Source organism: Loxodonta africana, chromosome 5, assembly GCF_030014295.1.
Source record: "Loxodonta africana isolate mLoxAfr1 chromosome 5, mLoxAfr1.hap2, whole genome shotgun sequence".
Classification (NCBI taxonomy): Eukaryota; Metazoa; Chordata; class Mammalia; order Proboscidea; family Elephantidae; genus Loxodonta; species Loxodonta africana.
In genome coordinates, this window is record NC_087346.1 from 53723095 (window position 1) to 53747740 (window position 24646).

Here is a 24646-nt window from a genome sequence, read left to right on the forward strand (position 1 = left end):
CCTGGGATTAGAAAAACAGAAGGGAAGAACGTGCTCAGCATTTCTCAAGCTGAAAGAGCTGAAGAAAAAATTCAAGCCTCAACTTGCAATATTGAAGGATTCTATGGGCAAAATACTGAATGACAGAAAAGGCATTAAAAGAAGATGGAAGGAATACACACAGTCACTGTACCAAAAAGAATTGGTCAACATTCAGCCATTTCAGGGAGTAGCATATGATCAAGAACTGATGGTATTGAAGGAAGAAGTTCAAACTGCACTGAAGGCATGGGTGAAACACTAGTCTCCAGGAACTGACAGAATACCAACTGGGAAATTCCAAGAAATTTTGAGTACAGTTACCTGGCCAAGTGTCTGGAAGGGATCCACATTTGTGCCCATTCCAAAGAAAGGTGATTCAACAGAATGCAGAAATTATTGAACAAGATCATTAATATTACACACAGGAAAAATTTTGCTGAAGATCATTCAAAAGTGCTGCAGCAGTACATTGACAGGAAACTGCCAGAAAGACAAGCCAGATTCAGAAGAGGATATGGAAGGAAGGATATCATTGCTGATTTCAGATGGATCTTGGCTGATAGCAGAGAATACCATAAAGATGTTTACCTGTGTTTTATTGACTATGCAAAGACATTCTACTTTGTGGATCAAAACAAATTATGGATAACATTTTGAAGAGTGAGAATTCTGGAATGCTCAATTGTGCTCATGAGCAACCTGTACATAGACCAAGAGGCAGTTGTCCCAACAGAACGGGAGGATACCACGTGGTTTAAAATCAGGCAAGATGTCTGTCAGGGTTGTATCCTTTCACCATACTTATTCAATCTGTATGCTGAGCAAATAATTCAAGAAACTGGACTATATGAAGAAGAACATAGCATCAGGATTGGAAGAAGACTTATTAACAACCTGCAGTATGCAGATGACACAATATTGCTTGCTGAAAGTGAAGAGGACTTGAAGGAAGCACTCACTGATGAAAATCAGACTATAGCCTTCAGTATGGATTACGCCTCAACATAAAGAAAACAAAAATCCTCACAACTGGACCAATAAGCAACATCATGATAAATGGAGAAAAGATTGATGTTGTCAAGGATTTCATTTTACTTGGATCCACAATGGAAGCAGCAGTCAAGAAATTAAATGACGTATTGCATGGGCATATATGCTGCAAAAGATCTCTTCAAAGTGTTAAAAAGCAAAGAAGTGACTTTGAGGACTAAGGTTCCCCTGACCTAAGCCATGGTATTTTCAATCGCCTCATATGTTTTTTTTTTTTTTTTTAAATATGGAAGACCAAAGAAAAATTGATGCCTTTGAATTATGGTCTTGGCGAATAATATTGAACATACCGTGGACTTCCAGAAGAATGAACCAATCTGTCTTGGAATGAATACAGCCAGAATGTTCCTTAAAATCAAGGATGGTGAGAACTCTTCTCACTTAGTTTGAACATGTTATTAGGAGGGACCAGTCCCTGGAGAAGGATATCATTATTGGTAAAGTAGAGAGTCAGAGAAAAGGAGGAAGACAATGCAACGGATTGACACAGTGGCTGCAACAATGGACTCAAGCATAGAACTGATTGTGAGAATGGCACAGGACTGGGCATTGTTTCATTCTATTGTACATAGTGTTGCTATGAGTCGGAACTGACTTGATGGCACTTAACAACAACACACTATGCTATGTCTTGGTGTAACCAAATTTCCAACTTGATTCTGAGTTTTGGAACATAGTGCAAAAGTGAAGCATAACGATACTTCAGGAAAGACATTTTACCTGATATTTAATTATAAAAATGTTCCCTAGCATCTCTCACACCAGAAACCTTAGTCTCTTACAATGACCCTCCAAAAAAAGATTACGTGGTTCAATGAACTTGGGGAACTTTACCTATGTTTTAATTCTCTTGCAAATTCACAAAGCACTTTATTATCTTTAAGACTCTGAGAAGATGCGTAGTGAAGGGATAACTTTAAGTAGGTGCTATCTAGAATTAGCCTACCTACTTGGCAGCAGAACAAGGTTTGCCAGAAGCCTCGTTAAAATATTGCAGAACTAATAACTAATTACGGATCACTTGTTTTTTTTTTTTTGTATGGAAAAAGCCATATTAAAGTCATGTTTAGTATGGATCCATAGAGGGGCAGTGAAAATTTACCCAATAGTCTCTTGACACAAGTCAAAAAACAAAAGCAGTATTGGTGTGTATATGGCTGTTATCATTTTTGTTTTAAAACTGAATGTTAATCTTTGAAATATAATGCATTTAAGACGGTCCTGAGGTAAGCCAAATTACATATAATTCTGTGATGGTTAGATAGAATGAGGATTGAATACAGAAGCCATGGGCCATATATTCAATGTTAAAGTTTATACTATTTATGTTTCAGTTTAGTTGTTTTCGAAGTGAGATTTTTCAAAAGACCTTGTTATCGTATCCTTAAATCATGTTTTAATATGGGGCGCAGCTATTTTATTTCGTAATATAGAAAGTTTTTTATAGGAAGTTTTATTTCTATTAGGGAGATCATTTTTCCTCAGCAGTGGGTCAACTGAGGACCTTGAGAGCTTTGCCTCTAACCTTTTTTTTTCTTTAATGTAGCCTTTTCTATTTGGGATTCATGTTTATTTTTCCAAGCCCTTACAATGTATGTTTGCACAAAATTGGAGTTCTTAATTTCTTTTTGTTTGCTTGGGTATTCTTCAGTGGTTAAGAGTTTGCACTTGTCAGACTGTAGTTAGAAACCTAGTTTGTTAGCTCTGTGATTTTGGCCAAGTTACGTTACATCAGTAAGCCCCTGATTCCTGACCTACACAATGACGATGATGATGCATGATGATTAACTGACATAATACTTTTTAATGTCAGAACTGACTTGACAGCACCTAATAACAATACGATACTTGACGTCAACTGGTGCCTATCTCTTTTATCGTAATTTCAAACTTTAGTTTGTTAAAAGTTTCTGAGCCCCACCTCCAGAGTTTCTGATTCAGTAGATCTGTTGGGGAGACCTGATAATTTGCATTTCTAATAACTTCCTAGGTGATGTTGATGCTATTGGTCCAAGGACCACACTTTGAGACTCATTGTCGTAGAGTACCTGGAAGATGTCCTACAGAAAGGGAAGCTGTCAAAGTAATCAGGCTGTACCAGGCACATTTATTGGAGACATTTATCACATACATATTCAAAGAAATTTACAAAAAGGGGACTTTCTAGGCAGAGGTATTGTTTTACCTACAGTCTGTCAAATATGTGATTAGCTAAGAGGTATACAAAGGTTTCAACTGGTCTGCACTGGTCTTACACTGGTCTATGATGGTATCCTTCTCCTGAAAACAGCACTGAATTTCAAATTGAATGCTAAGAAAGATGTTTTGTTTCATTGTTGCATCTAATTCCCTTGCCATGACATAATGGTGCTCTGACATATTACTGCCCATTTTTCCATCTCCCAAGTATGTCTTAATGATGCCATTAGGATGGTTCTCCCTAAAAGTTATCCAGCAAGAAGTAGCACTCATGAGACATTGAGGGCCCCTGAGTGCAGCCTGAATGTGAATTGTTGAAAAGTTCATCTTTTCACCTTAGAACAGATGGAAGCAGCTAGAGTAAATGAGAGACAGAAGGGAAACAGACTTCATTACATCTTCTGAGTTAATATTCACCTGGGAAAAATACAATGATTTTGTTGTTCTGATAGCTGAGAAAGCCTTCTTAATTAGAGATAATGTCAAAAAAATGCAGCTATTCCCAAAAATTCCTGCTCACCTACCATCTGCTACTGATAAACCTTTGGTAATTAAGGAATGTTAAGAGTAAGTTCTAATTACCTTCTTACCCCTGTATCTTTTCCCCTTGTTGCTCTTTGATAGTCTTAACTGAAGCCCACATGTGAATCACATCTTCTGCTGCATTCCAGCTCCTTCTGCCTAAATATGCAGAAATCACTAAAAATCTAGATGATGTTTAAAAGCATCATATAATTCTTCCATTTTCTCTGGCTACTCATCTTATTTTACCTGTGTTATTCTGAGTGTGGCATCCACAGTAATTCTAAATTTAATGTCTCAGGAATGGTACTTGTCAATTGTCTTAATGCTTTGATCTGGTAGATTTGATGATGCAATGCAAGTGGCAGCCTGTCTCACTAAGCCATGCTGTACTGAGATCTCTGTGGTCATATTTCTATTGGTGTCAACTCTTCTTTCATAAGTAGTAGGAATAGATTTTATAATCTCTATTTTCAGTAGGGAAATTTTACTTCCTGTGCTTTGGGTACTGCCGATAAAGAATAGAAAAAAAGAAAAGCAGGATGATTTTGGAAGTAATTTATGACTTCTGTGTCCCTGGTTGTATAGGAATAAGAGCTCGTTTGCTCTCCTACTCCCAGATGAAAAGGATGACATTCAGACTGCACGTTGCTATGGTGCTTTTTTGAGATGATATTTGCCTCACTGTGCTGACCTGCAAAAGTACAAAATAATTGTTTCACTAAGGCCATCATAAATATATCTTTATAAGTGTTGTTCACAATCCACAGAAATCCCCAAATATCTGATGTTTATGTAATTTATTTATATTCAGCATCTGTTCAATTTTTCAGTAACTATTTTAGCAAAAACTGGAGAGCCAGATCCTGATAATTTTCTACTTTATCACACAATCCAAAAATGCAGCAAAATACTAGCAATTATTCTTTGTGTAGTACTTATAGGAACAAAACCATATGTAGTTCTTGCTTAGAATACTTAAAAATCTTTAAACTTCTGAATGTAATTGTCTTTAAAACTGACCTGAACTCCAAAACAATTTCATGTGAACACCTCAACACCTAGGATGTCCATTTGAAAAAACAGTTAATTAGGATTATGCATGTATCCATCAAACAATTGCAAATGGTGTTCATGTGTTTGCATGAATAATTTAGGAAGAACTATAAATAAATACATCATTTCCTTTTTTCTTCTAAAATATTCTACCAGAATTTGGAGCCATTGAATTTTAGAGTTAGGAATTCAAAATCCTGTAGTTCATTGGTTCTCTACCTTGACTGTGCATTACAATAAGTTTTGGAGTTACAATAAGTTCTACAGTTAAAATTAAAATAAAGAAAAAGAAAATAAATCCTAAACCTCACATTTGAGATTCTTACTTATTATGCCCTCAGTGGGAAATCTTATTTCACAGATGATTCTGATGAGCATCCGAAATTGAAAAGTACTAATTTAATTTCACCTATATTAAAAAAAAAACAAAAAAACTGTGTTTTAAAATAGAGAAGTTGAGCAACTTATATTAGTTGTCTATAGGATACTAGCTCCAAGAAGAAATTATCCAATAAGAAATTATCCCAATACTAGTGGTTTAAAACAATAAGCCTTTACTATTTAATGGTTTCAGAGTGTCAGGAACTCAGAAGCAGCTGAGTTGATTCTAGCTCAGGGTCTCTCATGAGGTTGCAGTGAAGATACTGCCTAGGATTGCAGTCACCTGATGGATCAAAGGGGATTGAAGGATCCACTTCTAAAATCACTTAAGTGCTCACTATCAGTTGGCTTTAGGCCTCAGTTCCTCACCACATGGATCTCTCCATTGGGTTGTTTACAATGTGGCAGTTAGAATCTGTCTTAACTACTAAGTGCCACTGTAACAAAAATACCACAAAAGCGTGACCTTAGAGAACAAAAATTTATTTTTTCAGAATTCTGGAGGCTGAAAATCCAAATCAGATGTCAGATGTGTGAATTCCTTCCTTGTCAGTACCCCAGGTATTCCTTGGTTTGTTGGTATTCATTGTCGGTGTTCCTTGTAGACAAATCTCACATGGCATCTGTCTTCCCTGATATGTATCTCTGTGTCTATGCTGGTCTTTGTATAACTCAGAAGTGATTAGGTTTTGGATCCAGCCTAGAGTGGTGCTGCTTCGTTAACGTAACAAAAGAAAACCCCAATTTTGCAACAGGGTCATATTTACCAGTATAGGGATTAGAATTTCAACACATAGTTTGGGGAGACACAAGTCAATCCATAACAGCTTCCACCAGTGTGAGTGATCTGAGAGAAAAGTAAACAGCAACCAAGAGAGGAGCCACATTGTCTTCTATAACTTAATCTTGTAAATGACAAACCATCACTTCTCCCATATTTTATTGTCACACAGACCAACCATGATACAATGTGGGAGTAACTACACAAGAGTATTAATACTAGGAGGCATGAGTCGTTGGGGGCCATTTCCATACCATAAATAGGGATTCAAGTATTCTGACTGCAGAGCTAGCAGACTAAATCATTGCTACTCAAAATGTTGTCTAAGAATTGGCCTCACTTGGATGTTCAAAAGAAATGGTGAATCTCAGACTCCACTTCAGACCTACTGAATGAGAACTGTATTTTAAAAATCTCAAAGTGAACTGTATTCACATTATAATTTATGAAGTACAAGACTAGAAAAATTACTAATTCAAATGCACTGTCTTTGTCAAAGTAATTTCCTCAGGTAGCACATCTATTCTAGAGACTGTAATTGCATGAAATCTAATAGGAACTTTTCACTGGGCCAGATCATGAGCCACACAAAAAAGTTGAAAGGATTTTTCTCCAGTATAGCTGAACAATATGAAATACTAGTTATGGCTGTTAACCAAAAGGTTGGTAGTTTGAATCCACCAGCCGCTCCTAAGAAACCCTATGGGGCAGTTCTACTCCGTCCTGTAGGGTCGTTCAGAGTTGTAATTGACTTGACAGCAATGATTAGAATGGTTAGGTGGAAGGGGAGAATATATATGTGCATAAATATACAGGCATACCTAGCTTTATTGCATTTCACACACACTGCTTTTTTTTTTTTTAATTATGCTTTAGGTGTAAGTTTTCAGAGAGAATTAGTTTCCCGTTCAACAATTTATAACACAAATTATTTTGTGACATTGGTTGCAATCCACACAATGTGTCAACACTCTCCCCTTCTCCATCCCGGGTTCCTCATTTCCATTGCCACCATTTTCCTGTCCCTTCCTGCCTTCTTGTCTTGCTTTTGAGCAGATGTTGCCCATTTGGTCTCATTGAGATGATTGAGCTAAGAAGCACCCTTCCTCACTGTGTTATTGTTTGTTTTATAGACCTGTATAATCTTTGGCTGAAGGGTTAACTTCAGGAGTGACTTCAGTTCTGAATTAAAAGGGTGTCTGGGAGCCATAGCCTCAGGGTTCCTCCAGTCTCTGTCAGAGCAGTCAGTAAGTCTGGTCTTTTTTTGTGAATTTGAATTTTGTCCTACATTTTTCTCCTGCTCTGTCTGCCACCTTCTTTTGTGATTCCTGTCAGAGCTGTTGGTGGTGGTAGCTGTTCACCATCTAACTCTTCTGGGCTCAGGTTAGTGGAGGCTGTGGTACTTGTGGTCTATTAGTCCTTCAAACTAACATTTCCCATGTGTCTTTGGCTTCCTTCATCTCTTTTGCTCTGGATGGGATGGGACCAGTAGATGTATCTTCTTCGATGGTCATTCACAAGCTTTTAAGACCCCAGATGTTACTCTCCAAAGTTGGATGTAGAACATTTTCTTTATGAACTATGTTATGCAAATTGACCTAGACATCCCCTGTGATATTCCGTTTTTTACACATTGAAGATTTGTGTCAACCCTATGTTGACAAAGTCTCAGAGCCATTTCTCCAGCAGCATATGCTTACTTCATGTCTCTGTGTCACATTTTGGTAATTCTTGTAATATTTTAAACTTTTTCATTATTATTATATCTGTTATGGTGATCTGTGATCAGTAACCCTTGATGTTACTACTGTAATTTTTGGGGGGTGCCACAAACCACACCCATATAAAACAGTGATCTTAATCCATAAATGTGTTCTGACTGTTTCACTGATTGGCCACTCCCCCTCTCTTTCCCTCTCCTCAGGCCTTCATATTCCCTAAGACATGAAATTAGGCCAGTTAATAACCCAACAATTGCCTCTAAGTGTTCAAGTGAAAGGAAGAGTTCCACATCTCTCGCTTTAAATCAAGAGCTAGAAATGATTAAGCTTAGTGAGGAAGTCACGTCAAAAAGCTGAGATAAGCTGAAACTTGGCCTTTTGTGCCAAACAGCCAAGTTTTGAATGCAAATGAAAAGTTCTTGAAGGAAATTGAAAGTGCTACTCCAATGAACACATGAATGATAAGAAAACAAAACAGCCTTATTGCTGATATGGAGAAAGTTTTATGGATAGAAAATCAAACCAACGACAACATTCCCTTAAGCGAAAGCCTAATACAGAGTAAGGCCCTAAATCTCTTCAATTCTATGACGGCTAAGAGAGGTGAGGAAGCTGCAGAAGTTTGAGCAAAAGAAATGTATGAAGGTAGCAAAGGCTGGTTCATGAAGGTTAAGGAAAGAAGCACTCTCCATGACATAAAAGTGCAAGGGGAAGCAGCAAGCTCTGCTGTAGAAGCTGCCACAAGTTATCCAGAAGATCTAGTTAAGAAAATTGATGAAGATGGCTACACTGAACAACAGACTTTCAGTGTTGACGAAACAGCCTTATACTGGAAGATGTCATCTAGGACTTTCATAGCTAGAAAGGAGAAGTCAATACCTGGCCTCAAATCTTCAAAGGACAAGCTGACTCTCTTGTTAGAGGTTAATGTTGCTGGTGGCCCTAAATTGAAGCCAGTGGTCATTTACCATTCCTAAAATCCTAGGGCCCTTAAGAATTATGCTGAATCTGCTCTGCCTATGCTCTATAAATGGAACAAGAAAGCGTGGATGACAGCGCATTTGTTTACAACATGCTTTACTGAATATTTTAAGCCCATTTTTGAGAACTGCTGCTCAGAAAAAAAAGATTTCTTTACAAAATATTACTGCTCATTGATAGTACTCCTGGTCACCCAAGAGCTGTAATGGAGATGTACAAGGAGATTAATGTTTTCATGCATGCTAACACAATAGCTATTCTGCAGCCCATGGGTCAAGGAGTAATTTTGATTTTCAAGTCTTATTATTTAAGGAATACATTTTGTAAGGCTATTGCTGCCATAGATAGTGATTCCTCTGATGGACCTGGGCAAATAAATTGAAAATCTTTTGGAAAGAATTCACCATTCTGGATGCCATTAACAACATTCATGATTCATGGGAAGAAGTCAAAAATACCAACATTAACAGGAGTTTGGAAGAAGTTGATTCCAACCCTCGTGGATGACTTTGAGAGGTTTAAGACTTCAGTGGAGAAAATAACTGCAAATGTGGTAGAAACAGCAAGAGAACTAGAATTAGATGTGGAGCTTGAAGATGTAACTGAATTGCTGCAACATCATGATATAACTTTAATGGATGAGAAGTTGCTTCTTACGGGTAAGTAAAGAAAGTGGTTTCTTGGGATGGAATCTACTCCTGGGGAAGATGCTATGAACATTGTTGAAACAACAACAAAAGATTTAGAATATTACATAAACTTAGGTGATAAAGCAGTGGCAGGGTTTGAGAGGATTGACTCCAATTTTGAAAGAAGTTCTACTGTGGGTAAAATGGTATCAAACATCATTGAATGCTGCAGAGAAATCTTTCGTGAAAGGGACAGTCAGTTGATGTGGCAAACTTCATTGCTGTCTTATTTTAGAAATTTCCACAGCCACCTCAACCTTCAGCAGCTACCACCCTGATCAGTCAGCAACCACCAACATCAACGAGGCAAAACCCTCCACCAGCAAAAAATCATGACTCCTGGAGGCTCAGATGGTTGTTAACACTTTTTTAGCAATAAAGTACTCTTTAGTTAAGGTATTTACTTTTTTTTTTTGTCATAATGCTATTGCACACTTAATAGACTACACTATAGTGTAAACATAGCTTTAACAATCACTGGTAAAGCAAAAAAATTGTGTGAGTTACTTTATTGAGATATTTGCTTTATTGTGGTGGTCTGGAACTGAACACACAATATCTCCAAGGTATCCCAATAAATGACATTTTAAAGATAATAACACACATACACAAAAATACATATGCACACGAAAGGAGTGAAAGGTTTAAACAGAGTTATAGTATAGAACTTTTCTTATGTTGTTTGTGAAATAGTATAATACTCTTTAAGTGTAAACTGTAATAAGTTAGAGATACTTATTGTAATCCCTATACTACACTGTCCAATAGGGTAGCAAGAAACCATATGTGGCTGCTTAAATTTTTATTTTAAATTAAAAATTTATTTTCTCTGTTACATATTTTCAAGGTGTATCCCAAAGTACAATGCGGTCAGTAATAGGTTAATATCAATACTCCTACAAGGAAAACAAACTAATACAACTATTATCAAATTTACCTACCAAACACAGCTGTCAAAGATTAAGAAATTGAAGATTTTTACAAACTGCTGCCATCTGAAATTGATCAAATGTGCAATCAAAATGCATTGATAATTACTGTTGATTGGAATGTGAAAATTGTAAAAAAAAAAAAAGGATCAGTAGTTGGACAATGTGGTCTTGGTGATAAGATCACAGGATAGAATTCTGAAGACCTCGGTGGATGGTTTACACAGGATTCAAATCGACTACATCTATGGAAAGAGATGATAGAGAAGCTCAATATTACCAGTTAAGACAAGCCAGGGGCTGACTGCAGAACAAACCATCAATTGCTTATATGCAAGTAAGTTCAAGTTGAAGCTGATGAAAATCAAATGAGTCCAAGAGAAACAAAGTACAACCTTTCATACATCCTGCTTGAATTTAGAAACCATCTCAAGAATAGATTTGACACACTGAACACTAATTACTGAAGACCAGAAGAGTTGTAGAAGGACATCATACATGAAGAGAACACAAAGTCATTAAAAAGACAGGAAAGACAGAAAAGATCAAAATGATGTCAGAAAAGACTCTGAAACTTGCTCTTGAGCATAGAGTAACTAAAGCAAACAGAAGAAATTACACAGTAAAAGATCCGAACAGAAGATTTCAAAGGGCTACTTTTTAAAACAATTTAAAGTGTTAACGAGATGTGCAAAGACCTGAAGTAAGAAAACTAAAAGGGAAGAACACGATTGGCATTTCTCAAGCTGAAAGAATTGAAGAGAAAATTCAAGTCTCAAGTTGCAATTTTAAAGGATTCTATGGACCAAAAAATGAACAATGTAGAAAGCATAAAAAGAAGATGGAAGAAATACAGAGAGCCACTGTACCAAAAAGAACTGGTTGATATTCAACCATTTCAAGAGGTAGCTTATGATCAAGAACTGCTGGTACTGAAGGAAGAAGGACAAGTTGCACTGAAGGTATTGGTAAAAACAAAGTTCCAGGAATGGATAGGATACTGATTGAGATGCTTCAACAAACAGATGCAATACTATGAGAACTTACTCATCTATGTCAAGAAATTTGGAAGAAATTTACCTGGCCAAGCGACTGGAAGAGTTCCACCTTTGTGTCCATTCCAAAGACAGGTGATCAAATGGAACACAGATATTATTGGACAATATCATTACTATCACATACTAGCAAAATTTTACTGAAGATAATTCAAAAGTTGCTGCACCCATACATTGACAGGGAACTGCCAGAAGTAAAGCCAGGTTCAAAACAGGACGTGGAACTAGAGATATTATGTTTTCTTTTTATTTTGTATTTTTAAAAATTTTTGTTTTGCTTTAAGTGAAAGTTTATAAATCGAGTCAGTTTCTCATACAAAAATTTATATACATTCCCCTAATGAGAAAGTACACTCCTTCCCTCTACTCTCTCTTTTCATGTCCATTCAGCCAGCTCCTGACACCCTCTGCCCTCTTATCTCCCCTCCAGACAGGAGATGCCAACATAGTCTCATGTGTCTACTTGATTCAAGAAGCTCACTCTTCACCAGTATCATTTTCTATCCCATAGTCTAGTCCAATCCCTGTCTGAAGAATTGGCTTTGGGAATGGTTCCTGTCTTAGACTAACTGAAGGTCTGGTGACCATGACCTCCGGGGTCCTTCTAGTCTCAGTCAGACCATTAAGTCTGGTCTTTTTATGAGAACTTGGGGTCTGCATCCCACTACTCTCCTGCTTCCTCAGGGGTTCTCTGTTGTGTTCCCTGTCAGGGCAGTCATCAGTTGTAGCCAGGCACCATCTAATTCTTCTGGTCTCAGGCTGATGCAGCCTCTGGTTTATGTGGTCCTTTCTGTGTCTTGTGCTCATAGTTTCCTTGTGTCTTTGGTGTTCTTCATTCTCCTTTGCTCCAGGTGGGGTGAGACCAACTGATGCATCTTAGATGGCCGTTTGCTAGCATTTAAGACCCCAGAAGCCACTCTCCAAAGTGGGATGCAGAATGTTTTCTTAATATATTTTATTATGCCAATTGACTTAGATGTCCCCTGAAACCATGGTCCCCAAACCCTCAACTGGGGGTATTATTGCTGATATAAGATGAATCTTGGCCAAATGAAGAGAATATCAGAAAGGTGTTTACCTGCATTTTATTGACTGGGCAAAGGCTTTTGACTGTGTGGAACATATCAAATTATGGATAACATTGTGAAGAATGGAGATTCCAGAACATTTAATTGTGCTCATGTGGTACCTGTACATAGACCAAGAGACAGTCATTCATACATTAATATAATCACACACACACAAAAAAATCTATTTCCAAATGGGGTCATATTTACAGGTATAGGGGTTAAGACATCCACATTTCTTTTGGGGGGGCACAATTTAATCTAACAATAATCTGCATGAAAGTAGACACAAAATTCTTTTAAAAAAGTCAGCAAGTCAATCAAGGAAAATACAATATCATAAAATAATCTCAATAAAAGCAGAAAAAGCATATGACAAAATTCAGCATGTAGTTTTATAAAAGCATTCAGAAAAAAATAAAAGGAACTTCCTTCAGTTTAATGTAGGGCATTGATGGCTTGGTGGTTAAACATTCTGGCTGCTAACCAAAAAGATGGTGATTCAAACCCACCTAGAGGCTATGCAGAAGAAAGACCTGGCAATCTTATTTCATAAAGATTATATAGCCTAGAAAACCCTATGAGGCAGTTCTACTCTGTCACATGTGGTTGCTATGAGTAGAAAATCAACTTGATGGCACCTAACAACAATAACAATGAAAAACCTACAGCCAACATCATATTTAATGATGAAACATCTCTTTTCAGTTGAGATTGGAAACCACTAGTTATCAACTGTGGCTACTATATTATAACATAATACTGATATACATATTTGAACCACAGGTTCTTACCAAGTAGGCTGAGGCATTTTCATCCAGGGAAATGTTGTCTTGAACATGTGTGTTTGTTTGTTTGTTTCCCTAGCATTGTAAGGATAAAAATGCTTTGGTGGTAGTCTCAATCTTTGGTATTCTTGAAGATCTCAGGACCTCATTCATTTTATTTATTCAGAGATCACTATATTCTATATTTCAGGAACTATCGAGTCTAGTTCTACCCTGACACACATTGGTTCACCATGAGTTGGAATTGAATTAATGGCAGCTTTTTTTTTTTTTTTTTTTTAAAGCTATGTGATGGGGCATTATTTATAGTCTTTGTTCTTAAAGAACGTAAGACAGATGGAAGAGGCAAACAAACGCAGGGTTGAAATAGAGGGCAGCATGTGCTGTGATAAAGATAAGCACTGGCTAACATGGGCACAAAGAAGGACATATAATTTATTTGCGGAAGGGAAGGTGTCTTAGTTATCTAGTGCTGCTATAACAGAAATACCACAAGTGAATGGCTTTAACAAACAGAAGTTTGTTTTCTCACAGTCTAGGAGGCTAGAAGTCCAAATTCAGAATGCCAGCTCCAGGGAAAGGCTTTCTCTTTCTTGTAGGCTTTGGGGAAGGGTCTTTGTCATCAATCTTCTCCTGTGGGGGAAATTCTCAGTGCAGGGACCCTTCATCCAAAGGACTCACTATTCTCCTGGCTCTTGTTTCTTGGGGCTATGAGGTCTGCCATGTCTCCCCGCTGGCTCCTATCTTTTATATCTTAAGAGATTGACTTAAAACACAATCTAATCTTGTAGATTGTGTTCTGCCTCATCAACATGATAGCCTCTAATCCTGTCTCATTAGCATCATAGAGGTAGGATTTACAACACATAGGAAAATCACATCACATGACAAAATGGTAGACAATCACACAATACTGGGAATCATGGCCTAGCCAAGTAGATACACATTCTGGGGGGACACAATTCAATCCAGAGCAGGAGTCAGAAAAGTCTTCCAGCAGCAGGTAAATATTATCTTCAGACTTGATTGCTAGTCAATAATTCCTTGCTAAGGCACCAAATCAAATGCAGCCAGAGCAATTTCATAGCCAACTTGTGTCCAGTTGTCCTTCCTTATTAGCAATAAGCCAGAGGCAGCATAACAAGAAATACTTTCAGTTTATTCCCACTTGAGAGCTAGGGAGTGTGTATCCAGCATGAACTGAGTCAAGGCTCAATGTTATAGGGCAACAGATATTTGGATCTTCTTTTAACCTTGGTGTTGTGTGGCCACCCATGCTGATCAGTCCTTCATATTCTCAGTGCTATTCCTACTTTGTCTGAAATCACCTGACTTAGACATAATTTCTTGTATCCACTCTTCCCAGTAGTGTAGCAGAGAGAGGACTACATAATGGACAGATACTGACACCCTTATAAGAAAGAGCATGGCTCATTCAGGAAACTGCAAGTGCTTAGGTATGATTGGAGCTTGAATGGTGAGTGTGGGACAGAAAGGATAAAGGGTAGAGCTGGGGAGGGAAGCAGGATCCAGGTCACAAAAGGACCTAGATGTTGTAATGTTGTTGTTTTTGTGTGCCATTGAGTGCATTCCGACTCATAGCGACCCTATAGGACAGTGTAGAACTGCCCTGTAGGGTTTCCAAGTTTGTAATCTTTACAGAAGCAGACTGCCACATCTTTCTCCTGCAGATGGCTGGTGGATTCAAACCAACAACATTTTGGTCAGCAGTTGAGCACTTTAACCACTGCACCACCAGGCCCATGGAAATCTATGAAAGGGTTTAAAGAAGGGAATTGCATCACTGCATAATTCAAGTTCATTTTAAGAAATATTACCCTGGTGCCAATGTAATTAGTGAACTTAAAGGTGGCAAGACAGGAGTATTGGAAACCATTTAGGAAATTGTTACCATAGTGTGGTCACGAAATGATGATGGTCTGATTCAAGGTGCTGGCATTAGAGTGAGAAGAAAAGGAAAAATTCAAGAGATTGAATAGATAGCACTTAGTGGTTAATTGGACATCAGGGATGACATAGGATAATTACGTTTTATCCCTTCCTCCTTCATCGTTCATCAAAGGACTTTTTTGTAGCTCTTCATGAAAGCATGCATTTTTCAATTACCTTGTTAAAAGTTTAAAAATGTTCATCCATTTAGAATGGTTTTTATTGTCTGTTCCTAAGATAATAAAAATAAAATGTATCTTTGAACAAGCTATCACATCACTTCCCAGTGTAAAAAAGGAACATGGTATTCAAGCATACATTAGATAAATACAAAATGCAATTTTCATCTGTTGTCATAAAGCTTTACATGATTTATTTTAGTGGAATCTTCCATTATAAGAAATCTAAGAGAAGAGGTATCTCAAATCATTTTCTGTTTAACCCTAAATTAACCAAAATTCTCTCTTTATATAAACATTCATTATTAAAAATCTTATTAAAATTAAACTGTTAACCTCCTTCCTTACTAACTACAAGACACCAAACATATTTTTTTGATGAATCAAGGATATTTTTGTGTACTTAAGTCATTATTATAAACAGCAATGATTAATCACCTTTCAAACCATTACGTTCAGTAATGACTTGATCCATTAAGCATTTCAAAGGAAGAGTTAAGATAAAGTTTCTGTAAGAAACTAATAATTTAGTATAGAAATGGCAGAGTTTTAAGGGAGTTACAGATTTATCTTTCCAGAACCCTACTGAGTGCAAACAGTGGAGGCAGGGAAGCATTTTTATTTATGGGTGTAGAGAGAACAGTAACTCAAAGGCCCTAAGGAAGAGGCATGCCTCATGTGTCCAAAAAAATAGCAAAGAGGCAAGTATGGCTCGAATCAAGAGAGCAAAGAGAAGAGGTATAAGAGAAAGGTCGGAAAAGTATCTGGCTGTAATGGTTTTAAATCATGACTTACAAATTCTTTGATACTGCTTCTACTGAGAGGTGAGGCCTCTGCTCCTTATGCTTAACTTAGACTTGGGGATTGTTGATAAATGCCATATGGCTGAAATGTTGCTATGCTAGTTTCCAGATCCAGGCCTTAAGAAACTGTCAACTACTCTCTGTTCCTTGGACTGCTTTCTCTTGGAACATAGCTGCCATGGTCTGAGGAGCTGCAGGCCACATGGAAAGGCTATGTGTAGATATTTTGGCAAACACTGTAGCTCACAGCCAGTAGAAAATTGAGGAAGCCTATCCGATGACTCTGACCCAAGCCATCTGACTGTAAATATATGAGACAACCACCTAGCTGAGCCTAAACAACCCCAGAACCATGAGATAATAATAATAAAATTATTTTTGTTTTCACATCCACTAACTTTTGGAGTGATCTGTTATACAGAAACAGATCATCAGAATGCCACGTTCCACATTCAGTCTTTTTAGGTCATTATACGGACACTGGTTTTGACCCAGAGTGAAAGAAACATTGCTAGATTTGAGCTACAGAGTGATATGATTTGGCTTATATTTTAAAAGATTCACTTAAAGTGCTGATTCATAATACACTGTAAAGGGTAAGAGGTGGGAGCAAGGGAATTAGGCCATTGACAAAAATAATGGGTGAATTCACAGTGTGTGGGACCAGACTGGTAGCAGTGAAGTGGGTGGGAACTGGCCACAGTTACTATTTGAGGTAGAGATAACAGAATTTCCTGAAAACTGGGATGTGGGTGTAGTCCACTTATACGTGTACATTCTCACAGGAGTGATCATTATTTATAGATATTTTCCTCTTAGCACAGAGCAGGATGTATATACCAGCTTTGTCTTCTTTTGGTCTATTTATTGACACATTTAAAGGAAATGATGTTCAGATACTTAGTGTTTCTACACATTCAATTTCATTCTATGGAATATATTTCACTTGGTCACTGGTGACCACTGACTTTTATAGCTTCTTTAAACTTCCACAAATAAATACTCCCCCTTCCATCTTTGCTTAAGTAAGATAAATGAAAATTAGAGGAAGAGTGGAATAGATGCTACCTGGAGTCCACCTAAATGTTTTCATCTGATATCCTCTCACCTAGGGAGAAATTTAATTAGATGGCTACTGTGCTCACAGTTACAAAGTAAAAAATTTTATTTCAGTGGGTCACTTTGTCTGAAAAAGAGAAATATATAATGAAGACCTATGGGAGGCCATGCACGTTTTGTATCAGATTCCATATTTATTACGCCCCTGTGAAAAGACAGTCTACCAATTCTCTGTGCATTAAAATAGCTTGTGTTCTGTGAACAGTTTGTCCAAAAATGGAGGAAAGGATAAGTTAAGGCAAAGCCCCAAGAGGTAAAAAATAACAATAAAAATGATGCAAAGTAATACAAAATAACAGAGAAAGGAGGAGTTCCTTTCTGGGATCCTGGATATGAGATCGTTTAGGAAAGAAGGGCTGATGGAACTATGAGCTGTCATCATAAAAATAAATAACCCCACTGCTCACAAGCTGGTTTCTAATACCGAAGGGTGAGCATGAGGCTTGTGATGTGTGTCATATCAAATCAGAGTATAGCTTGTTTCATCAGCCTGAAGACCTGAATCAGTCAATGATGATCCATAGCACTTTAAAGCACAACTTTCCAACCAGGAGATCCATAGTCTACTGGGTAATGCCTAAGTTTGTTGGATGGGATTTCAAAATTCAGCCTGTAATACACCAAACACCAGTCACATGCAAAGTGCCCTACACAACTCGATTCTGAAATCATTGATTGTAGATGATGAAAAAGTAATATTTTCACTTTGACTTTGCACATAAAACAGAATTTCTACAAAACCGTAAGTAAAAGGAAAATTTGATGGCTGTTTACAACAGCTGCTGGGCCATGTGCAACATCATTTCAGAGGGGTAAGAAATGAAGCATGAAAACATAGTGAAGGCACCATCAGAAAGTGATGCGTAGAACCTTTTGAAATTACAACCTAATTAGGCCTCTGGGAACAGAATGCCTCTCCAAGTGCAAGTAGTCAACTACCGTATTTTGAAATATCATTTTCTTCTCTTTATTATTCAAATCACTTTATTGAGAATAAGCTGTTCAATACTTATTATCAACCAACAAAAAGGGGGCAGCACTATATAGTGGAAAGGATTATTAGAGTTCTAGATCATTCTCTTCCACTAATGTAAATACAGGCAAGTCATGAACTGCCTGGTCACAGTTTCCTTATTGGTAAAACTTCGGTTTAAATGTCCTCCTGCTACACTCCTCCTCAATCTCCTGGGTTTTTTTTGTTTGTTTGTTTTAAGTTGACTCGTCCTAGACGGTGGTTGATTGAGAAATGTAGGGTTGGTCTTTGATGTCTCTTGATTTGCACATGTTCCCAGCACCTCTTGGGCCTCTGCTCAAAACAGTGCCAACCACCTCCTAGAACTGCTCCCCTCACCGGGGTCCAGCCTGGTCGCCATAGGAGCTAGTAGAGAGGTGAGAGTAGAACAGGCCCTTCCTCTTCTTTGTCATCTAGGTCCTTTACAAAACAAACAAACAAAAACCAAGACCAACACAACACCAAGGTAGCAGGGCCAAAGGAATTGTTTTATTGGAGGACTGAGGTACGTTAAAAGGAAATTTGATGTAAGAAGGCAATGTCAACGTTATGTACTAGATGATATCTTTCCCAGAGTAAGGTAACCCTGGTGGTGTAGTAGTTATGAGCTATTGCTGCCAACCAAAAGGTCAGGGGATCAAGTCCACCAGACACTCCTTGGAAACCCTGTGGGGCAGTTCTACTCTGTCCTATAGAGTCACAGTGAGTCGGAATCAATTCAATGGCAATGGATTTGTTTTTTTTGCTTGGCTTCCCAGCTCATAGGGCTCTACAGGACAGAGAGGTGATAGCTGAGAAGTGGCTTTGAACTTCAGGCCCTTTAGGCAAGTGTGGAGATAAGTTTTTCAGGCTATACGCTCGATAGTGTAAATGGTAGTTGTTGTTGTTAGGTGCTGTCGAGTCAGTTCCGACTCATAGCGACCCTATGCACAACAGAACGAAACACTGCCCTATCCTGAGCCACCCTTACAATTGTTGTTATGCTTGAGCTCATTGTTGCAGCCACTGCGTCAATCCACCTCGTTGAGGGTCTCCCTATTTTCCACTGACCCTGTACTCTGCCAAGCATGATGTCCTTCTCCAGAGACTCATCCCTTCTGACAACATGTCCAAAGCATGTAAGACACAGTCTCGCCATCCTTGCTTCTAAGGAGCACTCTGGCTGCACTTCTTCTAGGACAGATTTGTTCATTCTTTTGGCAGTCCATGGTATATTCAATATTCTTCGCCAATACCACAATTCAAAGGCATCAATTCTTCTTCAGTCTTCCTTATTCATTGTCCAGCTTTCACATACACATGATGCGGCCAAAGACCAGACGAGTTGTGGAATGACATCAAGGACATCATCCATGAAGAAAGCAAGACCTCATTGAAAAGACAGGAAAGAAAGAAAAGACCAAGATGGATGTCAGAGAAGACTCTGAAACTTGCTCTCGAACTTCGAGAAGCTAAAGCAAAAGGAAGAATTGATGAAGTAAAAGGACTGAACAGAAGATTTCAAAGGGCAGCTCGAGAAGATAAAGTATTATAATGACACGTGCAAAAAGTTGGAGAAATGGTAGCAAACCTCTGCATTTACTCCTAACTTCTTAGTGGTTACATTTGTTGAGTTATCACATACACTTACATCTCCCCAAACAGGTTTTATTCATTCATTTTGACTCATAGGAACCCTACAGGACAGAGTAGAACTGGTCCATAGGGTTTCCAAGGAGCGGCTGGTGAATTTGAACTACCAACATTTCGGTTAACAACTGAGCTCTTAATCACTGTGCCACAAGGGCTGCATTCATTTGTCAAGTATTAAAGAGAGCTTCCTCTCTGTCTGCCAAGTTAATAGTGAAATAGTAAACAAATCATTTAAGCAAGACAATCTTGGATTGTGATTAGGGCTCTTAGGATATTAATTAAGGAGAATGGGAGCTACACAGACAGGACTGCTTGCTGTTTCAGGTAAGAAGATCATGAATGGTGTCTCTGAGAAATAAGGTTTGAGTTGAAACTTTGTCTATAAAATCAGAATAATTGTATCTACCTTAATCATTTGTGGTGAGGATTACATGAGATAATATGTGCAAAGTGATTACCACCACATGGCCCATAGTTAAACCACAAAAACCAAACCAAACCCGTTGCTGTCGAGTTGATTCCAACTATAGCAACCCTATAGGACAGAGTAGAGCTGCCTCATAGAGCTTCCAAGGAACGCCTGGTAGATTCGAACCACCAACCTTTTGGGTAGTAGCCGCAGTAGTTAACCATTATGCCACCAGGGTTTCCAGGCCCATAGTTAGCACTCATTAATATTTGCAACCATTATGTATATTGTTATTTTTACCATTACTCTTTGTAACAGCCTGACAAAATGGGCAGAGCAGATATTATTGATTTTATTTTATAGATGAACAACAATCCTATAGGACAGAGTAGAACTGCCTGTACAGGGTTTCCAAGGAGCAGCTGGTGGGTTCGAACTGCCGACCTTTTGGTCTTCACCATTGTGCCACCATTTTATAGATGAGGAAACTGTAATTCACAAAAAGCTAAATGACTTTTCCATGGCCACACAATTAGTAAATGTTAGAACCAGGACTCAAACCCCAATATTTTGACTCCGATTTATTCCAGTGCACTTTCCATCCCAGGCTCCCAAATCACTTGGAAGCAGTGCCTCCTTATCTACCTATCTGCCTCTCTCTCTCTCTTCCTCTTTCTCACTATCTCCCTATCTCTCTGCCTGTCTCTTTCCCTCTCTCTCACTGTCTATCTCCCTATCTCTCTGCCTGTCTCTTTCCCTCTCTCTCACTGTCTATCTCCCTATCTGTTTATCTATCTAGGAGTGCATACTCCCTTTTGTCACGTGATTTACATGAAGCTACTGAATAAAAGGAAGCTCCCTGTTAGTTTCAGCTAAGAATTTGGGAGGCACCGGCAGACTCGGATTCCCAGCAAGCATTCCTCCATAGATGCTCCTTGATAGAATGTGCTTCTTATTCTAAATGCCATAAATAAATCATATTTTGTCTTAGTTACATGCAACATGGTGGATGTGCACCCCGATTCCAGGTATCTGAAGTAACTATTTCTGTTCCATTGGCTCAGCTAAGCAAACCAAGTGCTTTCAGAAAATAATTTCCCAGAAACTGGCTCCAACATTACAGTATCAAAGAGACCCTGAAGAGGGGAAAAAATAGCTTTCCCTTTGTGTGCCTCGGTTTATGTGTTTGGTTCTTGGTCATCCATTAAATTATGTAAAACAAATAATATGTGGGTTTGATAAAGAAGCTGGTTGTCAAAATAATCTGCAGTATACACAATGGTTTATGCACATAAATATTATTTGTAATTGTGAAAATGAAAATAATCTAAATATTTACAAATAGACAAATGCTTAAATCTATTAGAGTATGTTGTGCATCCCTTAAAATGCTCTCAGACTTTTAAAAAGGCATGAGAAAGTGATTATGTATTTATGCAATTAAAAGAGAATATACACTTGTAATATCTCATTGTATAAAACATGCACAGACTAGGATAAATATTTACCAAAAATATACATAGTTATTATTTATAGTTGCTATTATCTCTGAATGGAAATAGTATGAGTGATATTAATTTACTGCTTTATAGTATCTTTATTAAAAAAAAAAACTGGTGGTATACTTTTATAATAATTACTCCACAGGTAAAAACAAAAGGAAAGAAAAGAAACTCAGGCATCCTAGTTTTACGTGGCAAGTTTGAGTGGTGTATTTATGGCATATAACATCCATTTCTGAAGCTCAGTCTCTTGTGCAATAATAAAATAAGAAAAACATGGCAATGTGCGTCAGTCCATTCCATCCACCATCAAACAGTTTTAGTTTAATTTAGGAGAACAATTCTAAAAAGAGTAAAACAATTTCTGAGTTTAATTTGTACCTCTAACTCCTTACACCATAAAACTTCTCCTAAAGTGGATGAGATGCTTGTGTGCCGACACTCACATTGCTTTCCTGCCTGAAACACTCTTGAGTCTCATTAACTCTAGTCTACCTTCAAGAACCTGCACAAGCCTTGACACCTTTAAGAAGTTTTCTCAGATTCCTCAAGCCCAGAGTAACCTTTCCTTTCTCATATTTAGCATATCATTTACGCACTTAATTGTTAAGCCTTAATCCTCCACTTAAGTCCTTGACTGCATGTTGTCTCTTTTCTGTCAATTGTCCTTTATTTCATCAGGTTTACCAGTGGATCCTTTTCTCACTTGATCAACTCTCTCACTTGTTGCTCCTTCATCAAGCTCTCTCACTTCTCCCCATCTTCCCAGCCAAACTGGCATGTGCTGTCTCCTGCTCCTCCTTTTTCAAATCACTACAGTCAAGCTTTAACCCTTAGGACGTGACTGAACCTGTATCACCAAAGACTACCTATAACTTTCTTAATACTCAAATCCAATGGGCAATTTTCAGAGTTTTTCTTACCTAGTCTCGTGTGGTAATAAATACTGTCTGCCATCGCCCTATTGTGAAAATCTTTCCCTTTGCCTGCCACCCTGTTCCCTCTTTATTCTACTTTTCGGATTCTCTATTAATCCTCTTCTTTCCTGAATTCTTTACTACATTCCCTGTCTTTTGCTTCTCTTATGGGGTTAGTGTTCCTCAAGATTATGGTTTTTGCTTTCCTGTCTTCAGTTTTTCTCATCCACTTTCTGTGGGCGATTCTGTCCATTCCTAGGGCTTCAACTACAATCAACATAACAGTAATTCTCAACTATGCAAGTCAGGATGCAATTTTTCTCCTGAGTTCTAGGCATATGTCTCTATCTATCCTATAGACATGTACCTAAAATATCACATTTTAAAAGAGAACTAATTAAAGACCACTTTTACCCTGCAGCAACATAAGTAGCCTGGTTATCTTTTTTCATGCCTTTCTGTGGGAACTTCACCATTCACCTAATCCCTGAGCAAGAATCCTTGTATTATCTTCAATTTCTCCCCCTTTTTTTTCCCACTGCTGCCCAACCTTTCTCATAAAATCGACTGTTAAGTACTCATTGCTTAGTAAGATTATTGCAATAACCCCTTAACTAGCCTCTCTACTTCTATTCTGCTCTCATCTAATCATCTTCCACACTAAAGACAGAGTGTTTATTTCATTTTAACAGTTATCACTGTTCCTGCTAACTTTTTTCTTGGCTTCCACTGTAGGATAAAGCCCAAGTTCCCAGGGAGCCACAGGAGAACTTCCTGGATTGAGCTTCTCCATACCTCTACACTCAGTAGGTTTCATGCTGGTCTATGGCTAGAGGCTGCTCTGTTATTTTCTACACTTGTTCTATTGTCTCCTTTAGCCTATGCTTCCACTACCTTCTTTTCTCCAAACACATACTTTGTTCTCTCCATCTGAAATACACATCTTGCCATTATCTGCCTATAAAATTGCTATTTATCTGTAAGTCCTCAGAAATAACTTTATCTGATAAACCTTTCCTGAACCCCTCCCCTGTAAAGACAGCGACTTTCAGCTGTTTCTGTACGTGTTCATCTTCTTTATCAGAATGAACTAGTTTTTTTTATTTTACTACATTTACCTTTATTAAGAAAATGTGAAAATACCTTACTAACATAAGATTCTAGAAAATAAGTCTGATTCTTATTTTTCTTTTCAATACTCTATAAAAAAAAATCCAAACCAAACTCATTGCTATTGAGTCGATTCCTACCCATAGAGACCCTAAAGGACAGAGTAGAACTGGCCGATAGGGTTTCCAGGGAGTGGCTGGTGGATATGAACTGCTGACCTTTTTGTTAGCAGCTGTATCACATAACCACTGCACCACCAGGCCTTCTCATACCCTATTAAAAAAAAACAAACCCATTGCTCTGAGTGGATTCCGACTCATAGTTCCTCTATAGGATCTAGTAAAATGATAAATTACACAGGTAGTACTCAAAATTAATATTTAATGTGTAGATTTCACAAACTTGAAGTCCCTTTAGTGAATCGTATGAGTCAGCTTTTCAGTTGTGCCACCCACTTGTCTATGTTTTAGCAAGTACCTACGGCAACAGATAAGAGTCATTGGGTTTCACTGTTGGCTTATGAGTTGAGACTGCCCTGTTACTTTCATGTTATCTGTCTTAAGGGAATGAGCTTAAGAAGTCTTTTTTTTTTTTTTTTTACAAAGAAAAACAAATATGCATTGTGTCTTATGGGAATTTTGAGACTAGAGATTTTTATTTCAAAATGTATGTTTAGTCTCAAGAAACATGATGAAGTTGGTGGTTTACTTTGGGGACACCGTAACCTTCCTCTACAGCTTTCGGCTCCTTTTGATCACTTCCTCCCACTTACA